General features: G+C 39.1%; 1 protein-coding gene across 7 annotated transcripts in view; it reads right to left on the bottom strand.

Annotated features, from left to right (window-relative positions):
- The window catches only part of fgd4a (FYVE, RhoGEF and PH domain containing 4a), a 129,591-nt gene that overhangs the window by 37,799 nt on the left and 69,138 nt on the right, over window positions 1-22,654 (bottom strand). The window lies entirely within an intron of this gene.

Below are 22,654 nucleotides of genomic sequence, written 5' to 3'. Positions count from 1 at the left end.
GTAGCCAAATTGCTTCATATAGTCCAAAGATAAAATGCAATACAAGGAACAAAAAACAAGAAGTTTTCTCCTCTCCAGGCTTTAGCAAAACAAACATTTATCACCTTTATTCTCACAATAAACTTTAAAATAACTTGCCACACAATTGAAATTACATAGTTAAAGACTCTATTACTCTTCATTAAAATCTTGTTAGTTTCCAATTCACAGCTGAAGAGCATAAGATGCCACCATCTTGCAGAATAACATTATTGAATGTTCATTTGTGTGCTTTATTGGCTTTTTGCAACAGGCTGAAAGACCCTGCCCATGAAATGCAGCAAGTGAAACCCCATAAAGCTGATGCAGAATTCTTCAGTTATAAAGGTTTCAATAGAATATGAACAAGGACAAGGGAAGTAAGCCTGGGAAACGTTTCCAAGTTAACCAGGGTGAGTGGAGAGTTGAAGGCACAATGCTCTAAATGGCTAAGCAATGATGATGAAGGGTAAGCTGGAAAATTGTGAACAAGGAAGAGTCAGCATCAGTGTTGCATCATTTCTGCTTCTCCACTCCATGGATAGAATACATGCAATGTTATTTTCCACTTGATGCAATACTGCAAGACACGTCTTAGTTTGAAACAGCTGAGGTTAGAAACTCTCTCAGACTAGGACCTGAAATCTAGAACACAGAAGTTCATCACCTTATTGCAGTAAGAAATTTTGTATAAATAAGGATGTGATGAAAAATAAGCAACTCAGCTCTCATATAACCAAAGGAGCTCATTTAGCTTGACGATATTAGCAGCCTTAACTAGAAATTTCCAAAACTTAATGTGAAAACAGTATGAGCTCTTTCACAATGGGTATAATTTTGTTCATAACGCTATTCCTTAGTAACATATTGAAGCCAAAACCAAATGTTTCCTGTGCTAAATATAATAAATAAAATTATTCTGGAGGGTAGAATGAAATACAGATTAACAGATTAATTAACAGATATATTTACCAGTCTTCGACCAAGAAAAACAGTTGATAGAAGAGAAATGATCAAAAGCCAGACTAGAATTTGATAGTACTTTGTACTCAGAGGTAAAAAGTTGAACCAGAAGATTTATGGAAAAGTTTTTTGGACAGATGTGACCAAGATGTGACATTACCAAAATGAAGCAAAAAGTTAAGTTTTGAGAACGAAAGGAGCTGCAGAAGGTCCAAGGAGCACCACCTCATCTGTGAAGCATGATGGAGGTAATGCCAGGGCCTGAAAATAAATCCTCAAGGTTACAGAAATATTCTGTCTGCTTATGCAGAAGAAAATGCTTCCATACCTATCGGGCAGCACTTCATGCAGAATGGCAATGACTCAAAACATACAGCCAAGACAAACGTTCAACAGGGGAAAAAGTGGAATATCTGAGACTGGTTAAGTCCATCACCTATTTTAAATACAGTTGAGCATTCTTGCTTTTTACAGCGGGAGAAAGAACTGAAGTCAGAACAGGCAAAAGCTCAAGGTGTCTTAGCAAAGCAACTCAGATTAGACGACTATCACACAAGAGTTTAGTGATCAGCAGACCCACAGACATCATGCAACTGTCAGACATCATGCAAAATACAGATTTTCAAGTAAAAGTTAAAGTGATTCAGTCAGGTTTTCTCAATTTTGTAACTTTGGTGATTTGTATTTTATACTTCAGTTACAGTTATAATACTCACTAGCAGTAAAAGTGAACCTGGGTTTCTGGGCACAAAAGAATCACATGATCTAGAAAAGTGCTTCTGGCTTGCTTTACAACATTTGGATGGGGATTTGAATTTGGCTAGTGTGTACTGTTCTTAAAATATGTTTAACTTTCATGTGGCCACTTAATGCTAAACTGTTTATTGAATTAGGGGAAGGAAAAATGAGAAACACTAGGCTAAATTGAGGTAGATCTATGGTAAGTTTTTAAAATGTTGCCATAGTTCATATATATATATATTACAATATAGTAAAATAGTAATATACTGGGTACTACTAAGGAAGGATTACAGGATTAAAACAAATGGAGTTTAAATTTGTTGTAGCCTTCCTTAATCACCCTTCCAACTGTTCAATACACAACAGCAGAATACTCTTTCAAGAAGCACCTCTCATGCAATACATCCAGACATGTCTTATGTTAAAAAATATGTGCTCTGCTATAATGCAATGACTTTAAAAACCAACCAACAATATCAATATCAATAATGTAAACATAATGGCATCAAGAACTCTTGGAAGCTCATAATGAAGGTGGGTTTTCAAATTCACAACTTTACATACAGGAGAGACAACTTTTGACAAGAGACAACTTTTGAAGCCTCAAGATTGAATAAGCATTCTAGCTGCAACTTTGCAAGCAAGCTGGAGCCTGTTCAGTTTCACATCAGATTAATCAGCACGTAACAGTAGTTAAACAAAAAAAAACATTATTTCACCATCTCTATAGCTTGTTCTTTAAGTTTATATTGTAAGTATAAAAGCTGAGGCATCACATTTACTGTAACAGCAGCTTTCTTATTCAACCCAGTGAGAGAAACATTATTCCTAGAGGACACTAGTCTTAAATATTCCAAAAATAGATAAATACAGACTGAAATACTGGTAAAAGTTTATGCTTATTAAATATGCACTGTTTAAGAGCCCAGGAATGTTTACACAAAAATAGTACAGTACATTGCTACTACAGTTCTCACAGGATAATAATAAACTTTATTTTTATATAGCACCTTTAAAAGTGGCTTCTCAAAGCACTTTACAAAGCAACAACAATAGAAAAAAATAGACTGACAGGAGACAGTAGTAAAGCCAAGGGGCAACCACAACCAATTAAATAAAAAGAAGGTTTTGAGTCTAGATTTTAAAGAGCTCAAGGAAGGCAACTCTCTCCATCTTTGGGGTCAGAGTTCCAGAGTTTTGGGACGTAGCAGGAGAAGGCCTTGTCACCTACAGAGTAAAGACGGTCTTGGGGGGCAGACAGCAGACGGCATTAAATAAGCGAAGGTTGCAAGGTGGGGAGTAGGGCGGACAATAGTAACTCAGACATGTACTATGGTGTCAAGCTATGCAGAGCTCTGTAGGTGAGCATAAGGACATTGAAATCGACACAAAACCTGACAGGAAGCCAGTGCATGGAGTCCAGGATAGGAGTAATGTGATCACTTGCACTGGACCTGGTCAGAATTCTGGATTCAGTGAGCAGTGCTGTGGTAGTACTCAAAAACAAAACAAAAGTGTTTGTGAGCTTTTCAGCAACAGTTAGCGACACCATATGACGTGGTCTGGCAATATTTCAGAGGTGGAAGATTGATGTTTTGACAATATGTTGCACATGTGGATCAAATGTCATGCCTGTCAAAAATCACTCCATAGTTCTTCAAGTTTGAGTGAAACTCAAGTAAAGTACCATCAACAGAGAGGGTTGCATTGATTTTACACAATTATTGGAGTATGCCAAGAAGCATGATTCAGTTTTGTCACAGTTCAAATTATTGTGTTTTTATATTAGAGATGGATTTACACAGTACAGAGACAGCCACGTCAGTCTCGGGTTAGGAAAGGGCGTATTTTTGGGAATCATCAGCCTAGAGATAATTGAGACCATGTGATCTTAATAGCTGACCAAGTGGGAACATGTAAATGCTGAAAAGTAGGGGGCCACTATCAAGCCCTGAGGAACACCAGACTTAAGTCCAATTTCAGAACTAAACCTGCCAAGAAAGACAAATTGACGTGAGACCTGAACCATTTAAGAGCAGCAGCAGTAACTCCAATAACTTGTCTCAAGAAGAGAAAGTAAGATATGATTAATTGTGTCAATAGCAGCAATGAAGTCAAGAAGAATAAGGATAAAAACAGGACTGGAATCAGATTAAAGTTGGTGACTTTAATCAAGGCTGTTTCTGGGCTGTGAAGTTGTTGGAAACCAGATTGGATGATTTGGAGGCAAAGTTGTTTGCAAAGACATGGCTATTCAACTAAATTGTAACAGCATCTTTTTTGCAAGATTTTTGCAAGAAAGGGTAAGTTGGATATAGGGCAAACATTGTTTAGGTTGTCCGGAGCCATATTTGCTTTTTTGGCACAGTGATGACAGCAGCAGTCTTGAAGACTGTTGGCACCACAGCAGTGCTCAAGGGCTCACTTGTTAAACTGAGGACAACGGAGCAGAGTGGAGTGAAACAGGATTGAAATAGAACAGTGGGAACGGGATCTAAACAGCAGGTGGTGGATTTCACATGTGAAATCAATTTACTGACCCATGCAGAGTCAAGCCAAGAGAAACTAGAAAGAAGGGAACCAGTAAAGCTAGGCACGCAGGGTGGAAGTAACATGCGTTGTGGAGCGAATGTGATGCTGGACGGTGTTGATCTTGGAGCTATAAAAACTCTGCAAATTTGGAATGAGGCGGGTAATGTGGTGGAGAGTTTGGTTTAAGCAATCTGTTTTTTGGTGGAGAATAGGTGTCCAGGGCTGTTATGGTGGATTTCAATGATGTGGGAGAAATAGCTGGATTGCAGCACATTGCACCCTTGTATTCAGACGGGTGCTCCTTCTGAAAATGAACATTTATGGCAGAAAGACTCCACCTGTTCAAGTTTACGGGAAACTGCCTTCACAGGGCAAAGCTGGTCAGTGTACCAAGGAGTAGAGTGAGAATAAAAGACAGTCCGATTTTAAGTGGCAAGGATACACAAGAGTGAGCTATGAAACAAATGTACTTTGAGTGAAAGAAGCGAGATAAGGAGGACAGAAATGTGGTCAACTGATCGCCAGTGCGAAAACTTACAGAGCGTGAAGGGGAATAGTGCGAAACAGGAAAATCAAGATTGAAGAGAATAGCAGAGAGGTCAGAGGGGCCTAGTTCAAGATAAGAGAAATGAGAAACAAAATAGTCATTTGCAATTACAAAGTCCAGGGTGCGTACCTTGTTATAAGTTTGGCTAAGAACAAACTGGGTTAAAACAAAGGATTAAAGTGGATATTAAAGTATAAAAGTATAAAGTGCAATGTAAACAAATTTTGGACATTTTTACGCAGAATTCATTACTACAATGAAACATAATTGCATTATATCACGCTTAAGAAAAAAGAGCATTAAATTCTACTTTAGACCCTTCAGTAAACTGTGGTAAAGAGGGAGCTATTCACAAACTACACTGACCAGCTTCTACAACGGAAGCAACAGCTGGCTCTGTATGGTCGTAACTCTTAGTGACAGGGTTATTTATAAACGTATTCTGTAACAAATACCTCAATGATAAAGCCACAGTTTATTTGAAAATACAAAGTTCAATTATGCTATGTATCTCTTTAATATTTGGCTCACATAAGCATATGTCTGAGTGAATTCTTTCACGCCAGAATTTAAACATGTTTGTTGTGGTATAACATAACAAAACATAAAGCATGGTGAGATTATGATTAAGAGATGGTCCGCGTAGAAATATGTGGCAAAGAAACAAAGCAAGAAAATCAATTGCAAACCAAGGTCAGTGCAAGCTACTCCAAAACATTTTGCAAACATTTTCCATGATTACACAAGAGGCAGCTTATCATTCATTTTTTCATAATTGCACTCTTTATTAAAACTGAAAATGATATATAAACAAGGTGTTAAACATGTTCAAGCACGTATCAGGTTTGACTATTACTGACTTTCTGCCCAAAGAGGGCTGGTTTCTAATCTTAGCAAACAGTATTTACACATACTATAGATACTGTAGTTTAAAACATCACACAAGCCTGCCTATTGTACATGACACACATATGAATAAAAGATAAGGGCTAATACACAGATAAAAACATTAGAAGCGAGCAGAGTACTTTAAAAAAAAAGAAGTACATGCCTTCAAATATATATATTTAAATATGCACACTAGACCATCTCAATCTTATATTTTAGTACTGTAGAAATTACTACCAGAGAGACTGGAGGGAATTCCTATGTACTTGAATCAAAAGTTATAGGATCTTGGTTTAAAGAGGAGCACTGACCTACAAAGTTGTGTGTCACTGCAGAGCAAGCAAACTGCTTGGCCATGGTGTCTACTTAAATACAATCCAGATCAGAGTTCTCAGCTGTTCCCACCCAATTAAAACAACTAGTAAGCCGCATGAAGTTGTGTGTCCAAATCTACCAGTGCTCAAGAGGAAGAAACCAGTGGACAAAGAAAAGGCAGCGGGCCTTTTCAATTTGCAACAGACCTGATGCTAGAAATAGCTCACTGGAGTGAGGAAGTTGACCAAACGTTCTGACTGCTTGAGATACTAAAACAAAAAGCAAAAAGCAGACACGACCTTTTGTAAAAAACAAAATGTCTTCTCTTGAAGTGGGGAAATGCAACTGGTCATATAGTTTGGTAGGTCTGGTTTTGTCTTGTTTGTCCAAGAGGTCCTGATGGTGACTGTAGATTGTAGGGAGATGTATATTGTAATGTGTTCAAGGAGATTTGTATCAACAGTTCTGTGGAATTTTTGTCTGCGGTGAAAGCTCAGCACTTGCAGTATACAGTATGTTGCCATGTCTTACAGGTATAACTGCTAATGTCAATGTCCAAATACTACCTTTTGAATTTGAACATGAGTTTTTTCTGTATGTTTGGTCCATTGTAGAAACAATTGCAATTTGACATGCTTTTTTAAAAAAATGGTTAGCACTGGGTCTCTGGGTTCAATTCCTGGTGTGCTATCTGGGGGGAGTGCATTATGCTCTTCTTGTACTCGGAAGGATTTCCATCAGATGATCTGCAGTCCAAGGAAATACCGGTAGGTCAATTGTCTTTTGGAAAAATTTGCTTGGCGTGAGTGTGTTCAGGTTTATGTCTGTGTCCTAATCCAGGGTGCATCCTGCTTACACACATTACTTGCCAGGATTGACTCTGAGTGCCCTGCAGCTCTGTACTGGATCAAAAGGTTAGAAAAATGAGTGATGTGAAACAAATACATATTATTGCACAAATTCAATTAAATGGAAAAGGTTGAACTATTCTAGCTTGATGGTTAGTTCCCACATTGGGTTATTATATTCCTGTTGTTATAATACTGACTAAATATCAGCCAGCAGCCATATCACCCTGCAACTCACAACTGGCAACCCACTGAAGCTAAGCAGGTGTGAGCCTGGTCAGTACCTGGATGGGACACCTCCAGGGGAAAACTAAGGTTGCTGCTGGAAGAGGTGTTAGTGGGGCCAGCAGGGGGTGCTCACCCTGTGGTCCATGTGGATCCTAATGCCCCAGTATAGCGACGGGGACACTATACTGTAAACAGGCGCCGTCCTTCGGATGAGACGTAAAACCAAGGTCCTGACTCTCTGTGGTCATTAAAAATCCCAGTGCGTTTCTCGAAAAGAGTAGGGGTGTAACCTCGGCGTCCTGGCCAAATTCCCCATTGGCCCTTACCAATCATGGTACCATTTATAGATGGGATTATTAGGAGGCTTCATTACTCTGCTCTCCTCCTGTGGTGAGTGCTCTGGAGCACTATGGCTGCCGTCGCATCCAGGTGGATGCTGCACATTGGTGGTGGTGGAGGGGAGTTCCCATTACCTGAAATGCTTCCTTCTTCAAAGGAGTAAGTATCAGTAGACATCTAATGTCCTATCTTCTATGGTTAGACTAAGAAACAAGAAGCACCATTCCAGGTATCTCATACTGGCACTCTGTTTAACAGTATAGGGTAATAGGTGAGCTATGCTACAGGTAGTTTGACATCTTTTAGTAGAGATACTCTTAACCGTGATTCTCTAGTCAGATATCATGCGTATATGTAAAACCTTCAAATCAGTGACATAGAACTCTTTTTAAAAAAACCTGATCCCCTAGCAAACTATCAAAAGCATATTGATCTTTTCCCCTTGCGTGCACATCACATTCAGCTAGCCACAGCTAGACAGGATAGCAATGCTATTCAATGCTATTCAATAGCAATGCTATTCAAAATGAACAAAAGTGGCAGGAGTTCGTCTGCATTTGACCTCAGTTGGCGTAGTACTAGACATCTGTTTTTGAGATTCTTTCTCAACGCAGGCAACATCTTATTGATTCAAGCTCTGTGGAAGTTTTGTAATTAAAATCAAATGCAATATTCTGGGTAAAAACTAAAGCATGACTCTACAGTCTTCTCTAGTATTAACTGAGTTCTATATATGACCTCATGTTTCATAAGATGTGGAACCTTTATCTCTGTATCTCTTACTTGTGGTTTCTTGTCTATCTCTATCTGTATTTCTGTTCTAATGACCATTTCTCATACTTCTGTAGCGGCGAGGCTTATTAATAAGAAAGAATTAAGTGTTTCGGAGCTTTCCCAAATTAGGCCTCATCTCTCTGTTCATCTCTGTGGTGCAGCTACAGAGAAACTATTCATGCAGGCTGATTTAAGGTTCCTTTGATAAGGACAGCTCCCAAAGGGGGATGCACTTAGCTAAGCCTGGCTATCATGATCAATGGTCATCCATTGGCGACTATCTGTCTAGGGAGTGCCAGTTGGACATCTGGACTGCATTACTAAGTGTCAGGAGTAAGTGACTCATATCTCACCTTGATCAACCAATCAGGGACTGGTAGGGCCGAGTAACCCACGTGGGACTCTGATGCCCATGGAACTTTCAGCCAATCAACGAGCTGAAGTTCCTCCAGGTAAAAACAGGCAACACAGAGAGCCTGAGAGATTCAGTGAGATTCAGGGAGATTCAGGAGAATTCTGTGGACTTTTCTAAAGGGAATTCAAAGGAGAATTCCAGGGCAGGACGGCCCAGGAGCAGAAGGCTCCCAAGGGCAGGACATTCTCGCAGCGTGCCTCATGACCATCCTGAGACTCAGCCCGGACAACCACGGAACGGCCAGTGTGTCCGAGTGTCAGAACTTTCCTTTGTTCTAAGAGTCTAGAGTGGAGGTTACCAGAGAGTAACCAGCAGCAGGCCTCGTGAACAGGTCGGAACTGTGGAGAGCTGAATCACTATTCAGAACTAGCTCTTCATCAGGAACGAACCGGTCCTCTTCCTGACTTGCTGGGACCCACAGTCATCTTTTCTCCTGTGCACAAACTTTGCTAGTTAAAGCCAACAGTGAGCATCAGCAGCGCACCGTCGCAAGCCGCACAGCACAGCCTGGCACGGAGCCAGAGAGCGCGGATTGGACAGCAACAGCCTGCAACTGTTTCTTTGAGTCCGCAGGAGATCTGAATCCCCAGAGATTGGATGAGTATTCAACTTCAATGCATTACAGCTCGAGAATTCAATTGTTATCCCAACCAGTTGATATCAATTTAATTCCTAAGAGTTATGTACTTGTTTTGAGTATCTAATGTAGAAGTTAACAAATTTCATTTCCGAAACGGTCTTAATGAATGATATACTGAACGTATGTCCTCTTGATATGTGTAACACTTTGTAACTGATTGAATATATACCTTTTGTATTCTGATAACCCTCTCGATAAGATCTGTTAGGTTTACATGCATATTCTATGTATTAATAAATGTATCCTCGTGTATTAGTACCTGTGTGTGCACGTTGTTTGAGTTATGTTGCATGGTTGGATTCTAAAGCCATCAAAAGAATCAATTTTGTGATTTACTGTTACAATTAATAATTGTCCCAGTAAATGCCCAAACCCTACCGAACTGGTGCCTTCAGAGAGCCACCACATTTACAATATGACTACATATTTGGCGTCCCTGGGCTGGCTATGATTACACTTCCATTTCCTACTGTACATATATACATATGCATACAGTCCCATAATCTACATTTCAGGGATCTATAACTGCTTTACAACAACAGAAAAGTGTATGTAATCTGTACCAATCACCAAACTCACTACAATATCTTAAAACACTTGAAATACATTGTATTTATGTTGCATAATATAATCAATTCAGTGTATTCTCACCAGAAACAAGCAATACTTCTTCAAATTTCAAATGGTTTTTACCATGGTTTTTAATTGCAATTGAAATAAAATGGATAAGGAAATAAAAAAAGTATTTAGTAGTAAATAGTAAGTTTTACTGCATGTTACCTCAGACCAATGCAAGAAAAAAAGCGATACGGGGTTTTAATAGACTTCAGACACACAGAAGTGAATGTATCTTATTCTTTTTGGCACGTAGTAGCTCCTCTAATGATTTCACATCGCCCTTTAAAAATAAAGTGGTAAATAAGAAAGGGCCTTAGTTTTGCTGTTTTAACCAGATTGAAATAACCCAGAATTGCTGTTTTTCTCTTCTGAGATAGTGTTCCCTATTCTGATACACTTTTTAAACACTTAAGAAATCAGTGAAGTCAAAAATATTTATAAAAATTGGATTCCATACTAACACATTTTGAAGTTACAGAATGCTTCCTCTTTGAGCACATATGAGAATCGATTTCCTTTAGGAGTTCTAATGTTTATTACCATTGAGATTTTACATTCAGTAGCAAATGGGTCTCAGATTGTGCTTTTAATTTATAACTGCACTTAGGATGCTTGTAAATGTGATCATTAGTTGTTCCCTAGCAAAGTTAAAGGAGTATAATGTGGCTTGACCAATTAAAATAATTCTGAGAACAACCATTTGATACAAACAGCCCATAAACACGTTTTCTCCCTCGTGACTCTGTGTTAACTCTGTAGTTCATAACTGTTATCTGTCTTGTTAGGAGGCTACAGTACTAGCTGTCATGAATCATCCCAGAAAAAAAAACAACTGACCATTATTACAGAACTCGCTGTCCTGAGACAGCTGAAAGATGAGTCTTGCAATATCAAAGACAAGTCACATTTTCTTATGATGGAGTAAAGAATATTGCCAAATCAACCAAGATATTTTTAGAAATATTTAAAACTCAAAAATTTTCAGCTCAATTTTGTTACTAAAACAGCAGCTTCAAAGCATCCACTGACACTCACACTGTCAGGCCTGATATTTCTTTATCCACACTGCAATTTGTGCTGCACCAGCAGTGGTGTAAATCACAGAGGGAGGACAGATGTACTGTAGGTAGCTCTTACTGTTAACACAACACCTTCAATTGCACCAAGAAAGTCACAGAGGGACCACAAACCATAACTCATGTTAATGATCTCTGCACAACATGGCCCAACATGTTCCCCCTGCAACTGCCTTTGTTAAGTGATGCCAAACACACTTGCTCAAATTTAATATTAATATTTTATTTTTAAAATATTTTCTGCTACATATCATACAATTCGTTCAGTAATGGTTATGTGTAAAACATTAAGTGATTAGTGTAGCTGGATAGTAAAGGAACATAACTGAAACAAAAAAAAAGGAAAGTGGATTAAAAAGAAAGGGATAACTTTCAGAGCAGGAAATCATTAATTTGAGTAGTCAAGTCATAGTAATTCACTACAGCTACTGTACACAAGATAAAACTTATGACCCTATTAATTCAAATATTATTATTTCTTGGATAAAGATAATGTATTTTAAAGTCAGTCAAAATTCTGTGTTTTAAGCATCTCTTCCAATTGTAGGCAGTGGTGATTAACGAGTCTTTTCTAAGCAAAAGGTTTGGACCTATTAATCTGTAGTTAAAGTGACCTCATAAAAGACATTTTAATATAGGGAGCATGCCCCTTGACCTAAATGCAAACTGCAAAGAGGAATTCTGAAAGCACTCAGAATTACCATAAACTGGGCTTGGCTGTAACAATGTGACCTGTTGCCAAGTGATGAAACAGTCCAGATTTGAACAAAATCACACTGGCTTGTATGTGTCCCATGTAATTGTGCTTCTTTGCATACTGTACATTGCTTTAGGTATGAAAGACTAAGGAAGGAAAACTGCAATCTGGCAGTCAAACTCACAGACAGTTTTGTCAGCATCTACAGGTCACTGTGCTTCAGCCCAGCTCCTTTCATTTTGAGGATATGGTGTGAGCATGTATCTAATAAAACCTCCCACACCTTCCTGTTCTATTACATCACCATCCTATACTAAGGAGAATTATCATTCTACTGCTGATGATCATTTCCTTATTCATCTTACTCATGTCTACTGTGGAAAAAATAAGTACACATCCTTGCTTCAGCAGCCAGCTGGTGTTGCCCCCTTTAGCAGAAATCACTTCTTGTATGCATTTCTTGTAATTGTCTATCAGTCTCCTACATCAACTTGGAGAAATTTCTGCCCACTCCTCCTTACAGAACCCCTTCAACTGTGTGATGTTTCGCTTCAAGTTCCCCCACAGCATTTCTATGGGGTTAAGATCTGGGCTTTGACTTGGCCATTCCATAACCCTCCATGTCATCTTTTTGACCCATTCTTTTGTGGATTTGCTTGAGTGTTTTTGGTCATTGTCTTGTTACAAGGTCCACTTACGGTTCAGCTTCAGTTTTTTGACAGATGGCCTCACATGCTCCTCAAGTACTCTCTGGTACAATGTGGAATTCCTGGTTGACTATGATGGCAAGCTGGGCAGAAAAGTAGCCTCAAACCACAATGTTTCTACCAGTTTTTGGTTTTCACCAGAAAAGAGGTCTGAGATTGTGGCCAAACAGCTCTCCCTTTGTCCCATCCACCCAGAGCACATTGTTCCAATAGTCCTGATCTTCATCTACAGTAGGTGTTGTCTGGCAAACTTCAGTCGTGCATCTATATTCTTTTTTGATACCTCTCATGTAGGGCAAAGTTGTGCAGTCACTTTTGGATGGTTGTGTAGCGGTGAGGCTTAATAATAAGGCAGAATTAAGTGTTCTGAGCCTTCCCAAATTAGGCCCCATTTCTCTGTTCATCTCTGTGGTGCAGCCACAGAGAAACTATTCATGCAAGATGTTTTCTTTTGATAAGGACAGCTCCCAAAGGGGGATGCACTTAGCTAAGCCTAGCTATCATGATCAATGGTCATCCACTGGCACCTATCCGTCTAGAGAGTGCCAGTTGGACATCTGGACTGCATTACTAAGTGTCAGGACTAAGTGACTCATATCTCACCTTGATCAACCAATCAGGGACTGGTAGGGCCGAGTAACCCACGTGGGACTCTGATTCCCATGGAACTTTCAGCCAATCAATGAGCTGAAGTTCCTCCAGGTAAAAACAGGCAACACAGAGAGCCTGAGAGATTCAGATTGAGATTCAGATTCAGATTCAGATTCAACAAGATTCTGTAAGATTCTAAAGGGCAGGACGGCCCAGGAGCAGAAGGCTCCCAAGGGCAGGACATTCTCGCAGCGCGCCTCCTGACCATCCTGAGACTCAGCCCGGACAACCACGGAACGGCCAGTGTGTCCGAGTGTCAGAACTTTCCTTTGTTCTAAGAGTCTAGAGTGGAGGTTACCAGAGAGTAACCAGCAGCAGGGCTCGTGAACAGGTCGGAACTGTGGACAGCTGAATCACTATTCAGAACTAGCTCTTCATCAGGAACGAACCGGTCCTCTTCCTGACTTGCTGGGACCCACAGTCATCTTTTCTCCTGTGCACAAACTTTGCTAGTTAAAGCCAACAGTGAGCATCAGCAGCACACCGTCGCAAGCCGCACATCACAGCCTGGCACGGAGCCAGAGAGCGCGGATTGGACAGCAACAGCCTGCAACTGTTTCTTTGTGCCCGCAGGAGATCTGAATCCCCAAAGATTGGATGAGTATTCAACTTCAATGCATTACAGCTCGAGAATTCAATTGTTATCCCAACCAGTTGATATCAATTTAATTCCTAAGAGTTATGTACTTGTTTGAGTATCTAATGTAGAAGTTATAACCAAGTTCATTTACGAAACGGTCTAAATGAATGATATACTGAACGTATGTCCTCTTGGTATATGTAACTCTTTGTAACTGACCGAATATACCTTTTGTATTCTGATAACCCTCTTGATAAGATCTGTTAGGTTTATATGCATATTCTATGTATTAATAAATGTATCCTCGTGTATTAGTACCTGTGTGTGCGCGTTGTTTGAGTTATGTCGCATGGTTGGATTCTAAAACCATCAAAAGAATCAACTTTGTGATTTACTGCTACAATTAATAATTGTCTCAGTAAATGCCCAAACCCTACAGAACTGGTGCCTTCAGAGAGCCACTATGATTAGATATTTGGCTTCCCTGAACCGGTTTTCCCTACAGTTGCCTCATGCACTTTGACATTGACTGAGGCAAGACTTGCCTGTAAATCCCTTGATGTTATCCTGGGGTTCTTGGAGACTTCCTGTAGCATCTTTCGTTCAAATCTTGGGCTGAATTTGACGAGACGACCTGGTCTGTATAGACTGAAATGTTCTCCATTTGTAGATGATCTTTCGGACAATGGAGTGACGGACTACAAATTGCTTGGAAATAAAACCCTTCCCAGACTCATTGGCATCAACAATCTTTCTTCTGAGGGCCTCAGAGTTTTGGTGCACCTGATTCTAATTTTAGACATTTGATGCAATTGTTGAAATGACGATCAAATATCATTTTGTCCCAAAATGTAAAAAAAGACAATCCTTTTCATCCTGTCTGTAGCTGTACTAAATTGAGCTGATTAACAAATTACAGTATACACTATAATGCAACTGGATGAAAAGTGAATACAAAATGTAAGATGTATAGTAATGTCTATGATTTAGCAAATATGATCCAATATTCTTATTCAACATCAATATTAGAGTTAATCAACAAGGCCTCATGATCTGATAACACTGTATGGCCTAAGAGCTGATAAATAAACACAAATAAAAGTTTCTTACAAGCAGTAACAGCCTAACATGAATAATCTTGTGTGTCTTCAAATCTTACCTGGGCCTGAAACATGAAGACTGTATGTAAACTACACTTTCTGACAACCTCCTGACCAACTTATGAAGGTTCTGTGGCAGTCAACAACCTTTCCTCTCTACATTTAATGAAAACAGAAAGGGGGGCAATTTATGAAGGTAATAAAGTGTTGAGCCCATCAATCAATGAGGAAAAATAATGAAATTCACTTTTGAGTTACACATGAAGGAAAGCAAAATCCCCTTCAAACACATTCAAAAACTATAAATCTGCTGTTGAAATGCTGGACAGAAATAATACACGGAATTTCGCACCACGGTGAAAAGACAGCTGATTTCCAGGGGATTCAGTAAGACTGTAGCTCATCTTGGCTGCTCCAGTACTCTGTCAGGCACAATGAGCCTGACCTCATTCAGCAACAAAAACAAAATAAAGACTGCCATGGCTGCCTCGGCCGTCATCCAAAAAGAAAGGCCTGTGGTGCTCAGAGTCCAGATGGAGCAGGATTTACCAGTGCAAAACAGCTTTGTCCTGTCTGCTGAGCTGCAAGGCGTAACATTGCGCTACAAGTGAGTGGAGAACCCGAAACAGAGTGTGAGGAGAGTGAAAGGAGGAAACCACCCTGCACTCTGCACAGCACAAGTATCCTGCGGCACAATCCCAGAGACACAAAAGGAATGTGTTATTTTATTCAGGTCACCAGAAGGGGAAAAAAACTTCCATGGAGGTGAATTTGCATTATGTACTCATCAAATAAGTTGTGTATTCTTTTTCTAACTCTGCATTTCTATGTGCATTCTTTCAAAACAGAATTCATTGGTACCTCTTTTCCCACTATTGTGCTACTCAGTTTTAAGCATAAAAAGAATGACTTTCTAGACACAATAGCATGTGAACAAATGGGAAATAAGTTAGAAATACTAAATAAACATGCTTTACTTTCAAAAAGGTTTTCCTTGAAAACATGGTTCTTTGAATAGAGAAACCCAAATTTCTGCTGATCAACCAGTAGAAATATATAAAACAGCACACCACCTTTGCTTAAATATACAGTATACCGAACCTAGCTAAATCTAGCACTGACAAGCCTTAGAATGAGAACTACACAGCCTTCCTGAAACTTTTCTCAGCCTAGGTGTGCTTGATCAGTGAGCTGTGCTATCCCAGTTCTGCCATCACTGTTACAGGCTGTTTTTGATCAAGAAACTATCCAGCAATATCAAACAGCGAGGCAGCAAACTCACCAGGGCTTTTGTTTCACATAATCCTCCTTGGTACGGTATCCTGGAGCAGACTGTTTGTGAAATATGTACTTAAGATCCTCAACACATTGAACACAGCTTCCCTGTTGAATCACTCACAGCATCATTTTACGAATGGTCACAGTTAAACTCCTCCCTCAATTGTAAATCTGAAAAGCATCATTCTGAGCCATAGATCTTGGGAAAAGCTATGAAGTATCAGGCCTGTGTTTTCCTCACACAAGGAGAGGCAAATTTCTAATACAAGGGGAACAAAAGGATGTGCTCTGATGTGTCTGTGTCAGGTGATTCTCATTGTGGTAATCAGCACAGTGCCCCTCTCTCTCTGTCTCAGCTACATAATTAAAGTGTTTACTAGATTCCTCACATTCCTTTTGTTGATGTGATTTACTATGATTTTATTTTCCAGTTACTTGCTTAACTGAAAAAAACTATTTTACAACCAGAGATTTTCTATAGCTATAGGAGCAAACTAAATCCAGGCTAAAGAAACATGCACTCTCACAACTGGGAACAAAATGACAACTGTGTCACAATTTCACAAAAAATGAAGTTAAAGAGAAGGCTCACAAACTCTAGTTGACCAGAGACCAGACAACAGCTGTGAAATCCTTACATTGAACTAAGAAATTCTGAGCTAGTTACTAACTACAATATCCTGTAGTGGATTGCCAGAAACATGCCTTGTTTTAATTAGGAATAACACATTATTCTGACTTGCCAAATGGCATTTACAATATTAATACCAAGAAAAAGCTGGAGGTTTTCTTTCAACTTATTTCTATAACAGGCAAGACCGTATAATACAACCCTACTCCCCCTTAAGAAACATTCCCGTGGTAGCTCTAGGGAGTATCTGTAAATTGACTAAGACTTAATTACAAAGTTGTAATTTCAAAAAGATACTGAGATTATTTATTAAAGAATTTCTCAAAGCTAAACTCTGTCCTGCAAGCAAAAACTCTGATGGACAGAGAAAGACAGCCTAAAGGAACTACAGCTTAGACCCAAATCAAAAGCAGACTAAGTTTCACAAGCATGAGTGCCTGGATATAAACTGTAAACCCTGCCCCTGGCTTCCTCTGGCCAGAGTCCTGCCTCTGGCCAGACTTCAGGTAGCCTAACCAGAAGCAGAGTATGAAACACCTACAGCATTCTTAGAAGTTATGTATTAGAATTCCTCACATTTATGTACCACACCTTGAAATTATATCATTACTAATGCTGACTCTTGGTCAATGACATTTTCTAAATCAACCTTGTATTGTTTTTGAGCAAAGGCATAAGTAATAGGTTTATTCCATGCTGAAAAGAGAAGAAAGAAAACACAACGTTTCGGCCGTGGAGCCTTCTTCAGGTGTGAGGAAAAACCTGAAATACAGTACACTATATCGGCCTGGCCAAACTTAATTGAAACGTATTATGATTAGTCTCTCTGTAAAAACAAAAAAAATCATACTTTTATTTAGCTCTTTGAATAAACAAGTCTGACAAATGTTCTAATGATGCTTTCCACAACAAAAGTCAGTTAATTTCACTAGGACTGAAGGCTAAAAGACAACTTGACAACTGCAATACAGTGTATGTACCTAACTAAGTGTTAAATTGTCCACTCAAAATTAACAAAATGGTTTAATTATGAGTGGCAAATAGTCACAGCTGGTGACACACATGAGGTGTACTAAAGCTGGCAGAAGAGCAAATAAGCAGTCAGTGTCCACATACTGTAAACTGTGGAATTTGTCACAAGGAGAAAGGACATGTTTGACAGCATGCATCTCTCTGTGGCATGGTGAGAGGCAGCTGTTCCACACTAGCTGTCTCCAGAGCAGCATATCACCAAAATAGTGAGAAGTCAATTACATTTTAAAATCCCTCCACAACAAACTTTTAAACAGCTTGAATTCTGGACCTTTATGTCTTTAAAAAATAACTTTATTTGCATATGCATCGCAGCATATTGCATCCAACCGTAGCCATTACATCTGAAAGTAAGGGGTTTTCTGTTTGCTTTGCAAGTTTGTTTTACCTACAGTACATCACTTTGCAGGAGGATTAGAGCCATCTCCCCTTGCACCTCCCGTTAGAGCAGCTGAAAGGTGGTAGTCAGGGGGGTGAGTCATCAACTGTACCTGCTGGCTTTGCCAAGCTACTAGGACTAACATATTCAAATTACAATACACTGAGGAACAGCCTTCCTAACAAGGTAGTAACCATGTCAGTTCAGTGGGATTCTCGTTTCAGGATAACCAACGCCATTGTCTTATGTGATCAATGAGACAGGAACCAGCATTGCGAGAAATGTAAGGAGGCACAAATCACTCCAGTCTGCTTTCAGTAACTGTTTTTAAACCAGGAAAAAAAATCTTTGATCACCAACAAGTGTAACAGAAAAACACCTCAACGGTTGGATTAAATCTCAGTTTTAATGGACCTTCTAAACAAATTCCAAACCCAAAATGGTGCTCTTCTACTGTGCAGCTGCAATAAGCCACAGGTAAGCAAAATTACAGCTGTTTACACTGTTCCCATGATGAGACAGGGACCAACTGATGCTTACAAACTGAAAGCATGACTGTATGTGCACTGAAATGTGAGATCTAGTCTTCTTCATGAGCATGATACAGCAATAATGGGCCTTTCGTATAATGCTCCTCTGGTCATGCTGGAAATCCACAAATGTGCTCAGTTGGAGTTTTCATACTAACAGTCATACCTTCTCTATTATCTTGCATCACAACAGTATAATTTATTAAGGCCAGTAGATCTTAATTCCATTAAGTTGCCAACACTTACTGTATATTTCACCACACAAAAGTCTTCCCTTTGGACCTGCTGAATGTTAAGCTCATTGAAAGATCTCCAGCAGAGCTGGTTCCTGTTGTTGTAAAAGTGTGAGTTTTCTTGGTTTTTTGTTTTGTTTTAGCGGAACATGCCTTCTGAATCCTGGAATGAAGACTGTTCCTCCTACCATCCGGAAGCAAACATTGTCAATATTTTCATTACATATTTCCTCCATAACCTTGGGCTCACTCAGTCGCCTGTGCTCCTCTTTGTTGAAAATATATGAACAATGTTGCACTGGTAAATGCTACAAAATGACACTTTGTCACATACCAATGACGATGTGATCTACAATAATCCTCTGTTCTGTGCACATTAAAATAACTGGCTGTTAATCATCACAAGTTGAAACAAACACTTTGGAAAGATTTTTTAAATGCCACAGAACTTGGCAGGCAATTCCCAAGGGAAGGCTGACAAACAAGCAAGTAATAAGGACAGAGCTCCTGTGAAACAGACACTGCATTCTTAGTTTGAGTTAAAATTTTAATCCTGGAACTGAATTAAAAAAAATTAATCGGAAGAAGGGGGAAGGCTCTAGCTAGAAAGCCCCCCTCCCCATCCCCCACAGGGCAGATGTTTTGCATCGAGAGCTCGTCTGTATTCCAGATCAGCAGCAAAACACTCTTAAAACCCTCTCGAGGCTGGGTTGTCGTCTGTGGCTGGATAAGCCTTCATATCTGTGAGAGGGTGTCACAGCACGTAAGAGATCTCAATATCTATTAGTATTCCAGTCACCTACCTAAGCATACAGGAACCACTGAGCTACACCTAAAGGTCTATGAAGCCTTTTATACAGCCGAGCTAAAACAGAACTATTCTCACTGGGTTGGATAACAGCACAGCAGAGAAACTTGCAAAGTGTTCTACGAAAATACAGGATTATGAGTTTATGAACCAGTCAGAGCATTTTTCAGAACATAAATAGTACATAAACGCAGACAGCCTAATGCTTCTGATTACAGTCCTCGGCAGAAGAAAATTAAATGTCAGAACACTCTGTATAGAATGTGGAATCTTTTCTCTTTTTTAGAAATAGCAAAAAAGAAAAAAACATTATGTACAACTAAATAAAGGAAGCAGTGTGTATAAAAACTGGTGTGAATCTAAGTAGGCTTTGAAAAGTGAAACTCCCTACTACTGTGAATGGTGTTAAAGAGGATGATTAAATTGAATATTTTGCAAGATATCTAGGCTTTGCAAAAGCTGTTTACAATTAGAAAAAAATCAAAAATGATCATTGCTTATTAGGTAACTTCAATTTCATATTTCTATGAAATAGCTTTTGAGTCTTGAGTTCAATTTGGGTTCAACCCTAACCAGACTGCTGCAGGTTAGGTTACATAGTTACTAACTGCCAAGCTTCTTGACAACTGTAAACTGGGGTACCTTTCTGTGGAGTTTTCATACTACAGTATGTTGCAGCTTTCCCCCACCTTCCAAACACATGCTAGTTCAATGGTATTTTCAAAATGTCCCTGTGTATATTTTCCTGTGATGGACTGGCATACCGTTCCATAATAGGTGGATTTAGCTAATGGATGGATGTATAGTTTCAGCAGTGAATCATTAATTAAAACTAAGATATTCAATTTGTATGTATGTCCGACATTCCCTATATACTATGAATCCGGATTTTCCTAAATTAAGGAAACGTTTTAGAATTATCCAGTTATAAAGTAATGGGTATTTTAGGATTTTCCTTACTTCTTGCACTGCTAATTCTATAACAGACTCCAGTATGCACAGTGACATTAAGTCACTGTTGTGGGCAGACATTTGTGCAGGGAGTATTAAACCAGCCCAATTACGTTGCTGCAGTTAGGTTACATAGTCAAATTTCTTGCATGACAAAATACATTTCAGGGCTACAGAACTGAGTCTTCAGTCTAGCAAAAAGAGTCAGCTAAAATTGCATTCCTAAAAAGGAATATAGACTTGTACAACTGTCTAGCTAAACTAGGAACAGTATAATACACTATAAATGGATGTTCCTTTAAGTTACCTAGGCAGTTTCAGTTTTTCTCACGCAGTATTCAAATACATGAACTGTGACAAATTTCTGGAAATATATTTGAGAAATATCATGTGTTTTTGTGGAATACAATTAGGCCACAGGTGAACACAGGTGAAGGATCAGGTCAAAATAATTTAAAACAATTTAAGACAATCCTCAAGAGATATTTTAATTACACTGCAGGGGATAATCTTCCATATCCAGATGATTTGTTACATTAGCTATTTCCATTCAACCTCTAATATTGGAAAAAGTCTGACCACTTGGTAACATTACATTTTATTTTGAAATTGCTTTCGTAAAACCACGGCCTTCAAAGTGCCTTCAGAACAAATTGCTCCAAGACACAGAAAATTAGTGGGAGGCTAGTGTGATGTTTTTATATCCGAAATTAGGACATAGATTCTAAACCTGTATATCTGTCCTGAGCTATCACCATGGGTGTGATATTACGCTGTCCACTAGATTTTGAGTTTTGAAGTTGATCTTGCTCACAATGCTGTACAGTGCATATAATTTTGATAGTTAAGCTTTAAATGTTATCACCGCCTTACTCAATGAAGACAAAATGGCTTTAGAATTCACTATCTTAGTCTCAAGGGAGGTAAAAAATGCAAGCGCAGACTTTTTGAGTCCTGTTGGGGCAGCCTCATTATCAGGTCAGACAGAGACAGAGAGCGTGGGATCATTATACTGGGCTCATTTACATTCAAGGCAACAGCTTGAGGGGTTTTAGAATATTTATCAAGCCAGCCTCCGCTTCTGAGCCGATATAAAAATAGATTTGCACAAAAAGATATCACTTCACACAAACTAGTGTCTGTCTTGAACAAAAAAAAACTGACACTCTCTATCTTGAGCTACTTGAGCTATCTGTGGTTGTGCCGCACCTTGTACCATATACTATATAGTACACAGGATTAAAAAAAAACAGGTGCTTTCGAAATGGCTAGGACACTTATTATTGCTGTAAAGCCACCCCCATCTTTCACAACTGAAAGAAACACAGACACAGAGGATTTGTTTCTAGTATTTCAAAAAGTAACTGAGAGTGTGCTCTTTTTCACTACTCAAGTAGTGAGTATAGTACTCAAGTCTATACTCAAGTAGTGAAAAGTAAAGAAGAAAAGTAAATAATCTTCAGTAAAGAAGATGTTAAAAAGCAATCCTGTTCTACAAAAAGTAACAGAAGATGTAAATAATGTTTATTGCTAGATATTTCATTCAAGAAAGGGTCAGTCCTATGCACCTATGTGAAAACAGATAAACTGAATGGACTGCCATGATCAGAAAAGAAATGTTTTACGAGTTACATATAAATGTAGCAGACTGACTGGAAAAACCGCCCAAATTCCTCTTGACATAAAATGATCCCAGTAGCTGTAGCTTGAGGCTTTTCCTGGGAATAGCGGCCATTGACAACCATACTGTAGTTCAATTATGAACAATATAAGAATATAAGAAGTCTCAGAGCGGTCAAATACTGTAACTGGAGTCAGCCAAAGATCTGCTTCACCTTAAGGGGTAGGGGGGGTGTGTCAGGTAGTATGCTTCATTGGTACCTGCTTGGGCCTATGAAAGACTAACAGCTCTTGTATTTAATATGGCCTTTAGATTAGTGGCATAAGGCAAGTTCGTTGCTGGCACCCATCTGCAGCTCTGTTGAAGTGTTTGGGTTATTGTCCTGCCAGAGTGGAAATACTGTTAACAGGATGTGCTCTTCAGATGAAAGTACCTTAGGTAAGAGCACTGTGGTCTTTCTCCGAAATTTCTTTTAAACAGCTCTCTCCACAGCATCAACTGTGATCTGTAACTT

The sequence above is a fragment of the Lepisosteus oculatus genome, chromosome 7 (genome assembly GCF_040954835.1).
Source record: "Lepisosteus oculatus isolate fLepOcu1 chromosome 7, fLepOcu1.hap2, whole genome shotgun sequence".
NCBI classification, from domain to species: Eukaryota; Metazoa; Chordata; class Actinopteri; order Semionotiformes; family Lepisosteidae; genus Lepisosteus; species Lepisosteus oculatus.
Note: the sequence above shows the minus strand (reverse complement) of the source record. Positions and strands in the feature narration are given on the sequence as shown.